This window comes from Peromyscus californicus, unplaced genomic scaffold (assembly GCF_007827085.1).
Source record: "Peromyscus californicus insignis strain IS unplaced genomic scaffold, ASM782708v3 Scaffold_4__1_contigs__length_199733344, whole genome shotgun sequence".
Lineage (NCBI taxonomy): Eukaryota > Metazoa > Chordata > Mammalia > Rodentia > Cricetidae > Peromyscus > Peromyscus californicus.
In genome coordinates, this window is record NW_026294562.1 from 192,047,475 (window position 1) to 192,055,616 (window position 8,142).

Genomic DNA, 8,142 nt, shown 5'->3' on the forward strand with positions numbered 1-8,142 from the left:
GGCTACAAGTCAACACGTGAGTGTGATGAACTGACTTCTGGTCCTCTGCAAAAGCATAAAGTATTCTTGTTACTGAGCCATCCCTTCAGCCCCCAGGTAACATTTTTAAAACAGGAATTTTAAAGGTTTGCATAAGCTCAATATATGACAATCCCAGAAAAAAAAATAGACATTGTATATATTTACTGGAGAAGCAGACATTTCTCCCTGTTTCTCTGCTCTGAGATTGTGTCTTAGAAAGAATGACTGGACCTCTTCTTGCCTTTTCAAATGAAAGTGTAAAAAATGCACATATAAACTACATTGATATTAACAAAAGATACTAGAGACAGAACAAGACCAATAACATACACCCACAGTATTAGTAGCAATCCAACTTACCACACCCATCATGCAACTCAGCATGGAGCTTCTTGAAAAATAAAACAAACAAATTAAAAATGAGGCTGGATGTGAGAGGCAGGACCAGGTAGAGCTCTGTGTGTTAAAGGCCATCCTGTTGTGCATAAAGAGATGTAGGCCAGCCAGGGCTAAAAACTGAAAATAAAATTAAAGCATATATTTCCCACAAAACATTCTCTTCAAATCTGAAACAAAATACTGAAAGTGAAGGAATTTAAATAACAGAAAGATTTGCCTTGTAAATTTATCTGTCTAAGAAGTAGGTAGGGCCAGGCTAGAGAGACTGCTTAGTGGTTAAGAGAACTTGAGGCTCTTAACCAAGGACCTGGGTTCAATTCATAGCACCCACATGGTAGCTCACAGCTGCTTGTGACTCAAGATCCAGGGATCCAATGCTGTCTTCTGATTCCAGGTGTACCAGGCATGCATGTGATGCATAAACAGACAGACAGACAAAAAATACATAAAAATTTTAGAAATGAAGGGAATGGGAAGAATTATTGAGGCAAGTAAGAGAAGGGGCAAGGAATTCAGGAGGTAAACCTACTTATTCCCATCTCTCTCTTTGCTTTCCTTCTAGGGTGGCCTCTCACTCCTTCCAGAAATCAGAAAGCCAAACCTTGGAAGACAGGGCCATGCATAAGGAGTTATGGAGATCTGGAATAAGGAACCAAGAATGCATGTTAGCATGGCAGGCTGCTTGTAGTTAAGTTTGGGAACCCAGAGAAAGAGAAGGCCAGAACAAACTGAATTGTAAGTCTACCTGCATCAGCAAGCTCTAAGTTTGATTTAGGACCCTCTCCTGGTTTGAATGAGAATGCTGCCCCCCGACACACACACACACACACACACACACACACACACACACACACACACACACACACACACACACACACACTTACTCTCATGTATTTGTGTCTTTGTTCCACATTAGGCTGAACAATTTTGGAAGAATAGGAGATATGGCCTTGTTGGAGAAGGTTTGTCACTGAAGGTAGGCTTTGGGGTTTGAAAAGCTTGCACCATTCCCAATTAACTCTCCCTCTGTCTTATGCCTATGGATCAGATGGAAGATTTCAATGACTACTCCAGCTTCAGGCCTGTCTGCCTGCTACCATGTTCCCTGCCATGATGATCATAAACTCTAACCCTCTGGAAACCTAAACCCCCAAGTTAAATACTTTCTGTTATTGATGCCTTGATCATGGTTTCTTGCCATGCAATTGAAAAGTAACTAAGACAGATCCTATGTAAAAGAAAGAACATCTTTGTGCTTCTACCCACATGGACACATGTACATGTTCCCTCCAAACATATGCCTGTACAGAGGTAAACCTGTATACACACATTAATGAACACTGCCTATACATATATGTGAAAAGAAAAAAATGAAAAAGTCAGGATGACTTGTCACCTTCTGATTCGTATTATCAGTGAACACATGGCCATCTATGCTGGATGGCAGATACCCTTTGTGGGGTATGCAGAATCAGAGAGGCCAAATCTACCTCTCCAAATTTAGCTATATGGTCCTTAACAACTGTGTGCTGTCAGCCAGTATGCACCTCCTGTGACCACACCCTGCCCTTGCCTATGAAGCCAAAGTAGGTAGAGCAGTCTCATAGATATGATGTATCTCTCTCCCATTCTGCACATCCTGGTCCTGGCTGGGCCTCTTCTTCCTGTACCCCTGAATAAAGTTGTCAATTTCACCAATCAGCTGAACTAAAACTACCAGCAATGATGGATTTAAATGGAACATATTTATGATGTGACAGAAATTCAATAAAGATAACAAAATAATGAAAAATGAAGTGGTGACACATACCTTTAATCCTGGCTTATTGGTTTTTTTGTTTTGTTTTGATTTTCATCTTTGAGGTTTTGTAATTTTTTTGTTTATTGTTTTATTTTGTTTCTTTTTTTAAAGAGAGAGGAAAACATAATGCTTAATGCATAGGGAGTTGTGGGCTATTTGGAATGTTTGGGAGGATATAAAATTTATCAAGATATGTTGTGTGAAAAATATTTCAACAAAAGGTAATAAGAGAAAAATAAGTTCAAATCATTAAAGAAAGAAATTTAAGATTTCAGAAGATGGGAACATGTTTCGTGCTCACAGATTGGTTGGAATAATATAGGAAACATGACCATCCTAATGAAAGCAAACAACAGATTTCAGTCCCCATTAAAACCCCAACGTAATTCTTCATGGGTTTTTTGTTTTGTTTTGTTTGCTTCTGGTGTTTCAAGACAGGGTTTCTCTTTATAGCCCTGGCTATCCTGGAACTCTGCTGTAGTCCACAGGAATATATCATAAGAACTCAGCTGGTTATGGCAAAGTCACTACCTGGAGGGATCAAGGATTTCCTCCAGAGGAAGCCAAATTCCAAGGAGCTTTTGGTATTACTTGACTTGTCATATATCAGCTGTTTTCTGTTATGAAAATCATGTGTGCCTTCATAGTTTTCCCAATTGACTTTTCCCTAAGAAGGGCTAACAGTGTGGACTGATCACTCTCTGGACATATACATTCCAGGTATTTGGAGAACAGCCTCAGGAAAGGCTTTTTCTGGAATCAGATATCTCCTTTAGCCACTCTCAAGGACTAACAGTGATAGCAGCCCACATGAAAGTCTCCTGATTTAAGGTAAATTCCACAAAGAGGCACCGCCTAGGTCAGGTGGATGTTAAGTAATAGCTTTACACAATTTAGCTCAGACCCTCCTTTTCTTACATCCCTACTAACTTTATAGACCTTTAACTCCTTTCCTAACCACTTCTAGGAATAGTAAGATAACTTTCTATGCTGACAGCTATGCTCAGCCAGAACTCCAGTTCAAGCCTCCCTGTGATTATCATCATTGGCAGCATTTGGCCAGGTCCATCCCCAGATTGAGGAAAGTACCTTATCAGAAATTCTTACTTCTGTACTCTCTAATAACAGATTTAAGCATCCAGGCTACCTGTTTGAGAAGGCCTGGTGGATGTGCCAATTAAGCTTTACTTCCTTCTTTCCCAAACCTTATCTCTAGTTCCAGATCTCCCTTTAACTATCATCAGAGGCATCTAGCTGTACACAGGTTGTCTAGGGACTGAGCACACTTTCCCCTACCCTGCAGAAAAACTGGCAGATAGCTTGGGCAGATAGGAGCCACAGAAAAAAAGGAGACAGTTTTATTTTCTCCCGTTGACCTAGCAACTTATAGATTCTTAACATTTTCTACTAATCACGTTTAAGACTATAGTTGGGCACATAAGAGCCCTCTTCTTAGATATTACCCGAATTTAGCCTTTAGTTAATTCATTTCCCCATTGGTCACTTCCCTTTGGGGTTGCAAATGATAATTAACGGTTATTGTCTCTCAGTGTGATTCTTATCACCGTTTGACCCTGGAAGCCTGGCATTATATACCAGGACTTCCAGGGCACGGGGGACAGAGAAGAGAAAAGAGAATGAAAGAACTAGACAGGTAAGAACTTGCGAGGAACAGACTGAGATGGGGAAGAACTAGATCGAAGAGCTAGACGAGAGTACTAGAGGAATGAGATGGAAGATGAGGAAGAGCCAGATGGGGAAGTACTAGCTGGGTAAGAACAAGATGAAAAGGACCTAGATGAGGCAGAGTTAAGATGAGAGAATTAAGATAGAACTTAGAGGGAGCAGTAGATAAATATAGAGAGAAATCAGGAAAGAAAGGAGCTAGACATAAGAACAGAACTGAAGCTGTGTATAAAGGATGTTATGCCAGAGGAATTAAAGCAAGTGGACTATAGAACTCGGTGTGCTGAGATACTATTTCCTGAAAATAGTCCTCGCCATTAGTAGTTCTCTCTCCTGAGCCCCTGGGATGTATAACATTAAGGCTGCTCTCCCTAATATTATACAAGAGAACTCACTTTGTAGACCAGGCTAGCTTGAACTCAGAGATCTACATGCCTCTACTTCTAGAGTGCTGGGATTAAAGGCATGCACTACCACTGCCAGGCACCTTCACAGATCTTAAAGGGACAATTTTCAGCTTCATATGGAAACACAAAAGCCAGGATAGCCCAAACAAACCTGAATAAGCTACTACATTCACCCCTGAGTTTTCAACAGGAATTTTCTGTGTTTTCCATAAAAGCACATTCAGCATGCTTCCCGGAAGACAAACTTGTTTCTGACTTAGTACAACCACAGCATCACCATCTGACAGCATCACCAGCTGACAGCACAGGATGGATTCAAAACTAGGCTGTTAGCGATGGGCTGACTGACCACTGACTTTCTGAGACACCTATTTCCTTTCTAAACTCTGAGTTACTGAATTGTCTTGCCCCAAGTCAACGTCGGTAATCATGTAATCTGGATATCTGACTGGCAGTAGTGGAGTTCTATGAGGGAAGGATAAAGATGGCTTTTTAGTGTTACTTCATTTGCAGAGTGATGAAAATGATTATCCAGTTTTCCAGTAAAGCTCTCCAGAGTGAGATACTGTCTCAAAAGTTTAGACTATTTCAAATAAGTGTAGAACAGAACATACAGCTGGAACTTCGCTTTTACCTTTAACTAGAGCTACTGGCACTAGTTATTTTGTACTAGCTACTTGCACTAGTTACTTGACTGAGCCATCCAGCTCCTCCACCTTGTCTTCTGTTCCCTACCTGATTGATCTCTTTGAGTTATGAGGCTTATTGCATTTTTCATTTCTGGTTTCATTTCAGTGTGTGTGTGTGTGTGTGTGTGTGTGTGTGTGTGTGTGTGTGTGTGTGTGTGTGTGTGTGTTTCTAACTACTTATTGAATTCGCTTTTCATATCCTACAGTGTCTTCATATCCTTCAGGCATTTGCTAGTGTTTTCTTGCCCATGAATCATTTTGTTCCTATCTGAGTTGCTTCACATGATTTCTATATTTTGACCACCTTGAATATGACTCTGGTTTTTGAGTTCTGTATATTGGATATCATTTAACATTCCCTCCTTGGGGGATACAGATATGGTTTATGCTTTGAGCCAAGAACGTTTTATCTTAATTTTTATTTGTTTTGGGAATGGTACCTGAGCATCAGAATTTAGAGTGTTGGTTGTCTTTTGCTGTGTGTAATTAACCCAGGAGGCTGGTATCCCAAAATGAGAAGTTAGGCAGGATAACTTGTGCCTGAAGGGGTCAGAACCCACGGTAGGGGTCAGATAGTGGGGTGCATCGTCCTCCTCGATCCAGTTCTGGTCTAGGCTGGCAGCAAGCATGTGGGGAGGTTGCGCAGAGCGGGTCCAGGGCAGCCTGACAGCTGGAGCTGTGTGGAAGGCAGCCTGAGACCGAGTGGGAAGGACGGGTCCATATGGGGTGGAGATACCTGTTACACAGAGGAGTTTAGGGAGGTGGGGGGAAGCCATCACAGGACTTGAGAAACTAAATAAGAAAAAGAGTCCGCGGTAAGCGGGTTTAGAGGAAACAGGTAACCAGAAGCGGAGGTGCATTGGGAAGGGCAGGAGGAGCTGAAGGGACAGGAAATTGCACCATTCTCTGTCGACACCAAGAGCCCCGTGATCCGGAACTGGTCTTCAGGACCTGAAAACTCCAGAGCCTGTGTTGCTGCGGGGGTGGGTTGGGGGCCTGGGAAAGTCACCACTATTTGATGAGGCTACTCAGAAGGACACAGCTCTCAAAATTCTGTGGTGGATATCTTTTCTTTGTTTGAGGTCCTATGAAGTGGGTCGTATCTTGTTTTGTTCACTTATCTTACTGTTCCCAGATATTGTTTTAAAATAATTCATGAAATAATCTCATAGAGCATTTGCATTATCTCTTGTTTGCAAACAGGGTTCTCTTTGTTATTGGGTCAATTACAAAGCTCCCGGAAATTAAACTCATCCATGCTTTCTAACTCCCCCGTTTTACCACTTGCCTAATCAAGAGAGCAGCCTTTGCCTTTGTTAGACCAAAATGAGCCATCTTAGAAATAAGACCAAAATGCTTTCACCCTAAAATTAAGGCCTAAGATTTCTCCTTTTAGGAATAGGCCATTAGTTGCTGAAACCAGTCAGTTCAGATTCCAGAAACCAGGAAGTGTAAAAGTACAGAGTCACAAGGTAGTCATGAGGTAATGACTGCCGGACTATGGAATGTCCTCTCCCTTTTTTCCAGGGTAACTGACCACAGAAATGTCCCCTGAGGGCAGCCAATGAGAAATGGTGGTGGGTAACCACTCCCTTAGAAGATTAAGCCATGATTTCTAGAAAGCCCCTAGAAGCGAGCCTACCCATACTAGCACCCCTAAATGATGTAACTGAAAGACCCTAACCCTTCAGGCTTACACCCCCAAGCCCCAGGAGAATACGGAACTAAAAAGAAAACTAGTTCCAAGGGCAACCTGACTCAGCCACTACTCAATCACCCCTGCCACAATGTAACAATGTAAAAAGATTTCTGTTAAGAGATGTGCTCAACTGTGACTGGGATAGTTGCAAGTGTTCCAGGAAGGGCTGTGACCTTTGTGTAAACTCCACTCCCGTCCTGATACGCCCCCTTGAGGTTTCGGGGGGGGGGGGGAATGTGCTCACTGACGTAACTGTACCCCCTCTGTGATCACTCTGTGACCAGACCATGATCTTGTGAAACGAAATTGTATGGGAATTGTAATCTTATGGCTTTTGTGGGTTTTTCCTTTAAAAGCCCTTATGGGGCTGCAGTAAGTTGCATCTCTTGCTCTTGGGAGCAGATTTTGCTTTTCTGTACAGAAGCCAATAAAATCCTCGTGCTGTTGCATCAACTGGACTGGAGTCTGGGTTCTTGGGGTGCCCAGTTGAGACCCTAAACTTTGGGGTCCAACAGTAACCTTGTGATTTTTCCCTTTAAAAACTGAGCTTGCAGACAGGCGGGCACTTCCTCCAGCCTCCATTGCGTTGGATATATTGGATGAAGTCCCTGCCTAGGCTTGTATTGCTTTTGGATATCCAGAATTAAACCTTGCTTTTGCATTCCAGCATGCTCATCTTTGGTGGTCTCTCTGGGGGTCGCGATCTGGGCACAACAGCCTCTGATAGTAGGCATCCTCAGACAGCTTTGTAGATAGTAATCACATAAGGAACCCGTGCAGATATGATTGAATTAGCAAATATATTTTATGGAGTGCTACAGATATGGTTGTAAACCTTCTCCTCCGCATTAATTTTCCATGTGGGATATATGCAGTCTGGGCTGTAAATACAGCATTCAGAAATGTGTCTTCATATGCTGTGTTCTTATGTCACACCTTAGGTCCAGGCAAGCCCTTACCTGCCTCTCAGAATGGGCCTTGCCCCTGAATCTAGGCATTCCTAGAGAGCTTTGTAGATAGTAATCACATGAGGAACCAGTGAGAAATGATTAAACAGAAAATGTTTTATACAATGCTAGAGATATGCTTCTAAGCATTAGGCAAACCTTTTGCTCCCCATTAATTTTCCATCTGAGACATATGCTTTCTAGAGGATGTAAATATAGCATTCAGAAATGTGTCTTCATATGCTGTGTCCTTATGTCACACCTTAGGCAAGTGCAGTATGCATGCTGTGAGCGTATATCAGGCCAAATTGCTTTATAGTTAGCAAACGCACTTTAAACAAAATTATAAAGCATCTTTTGAATATTAAAGCATCTTTTGAATATTTATGATCACTCATCTGTATCAGAAAAATGTCTCTTTCCTTGAAGAAAAGCATTCTGCCCATGCGCATGTGACCAAACTGTTTTTATTTTTTTTTATTTCAGGGTTTGT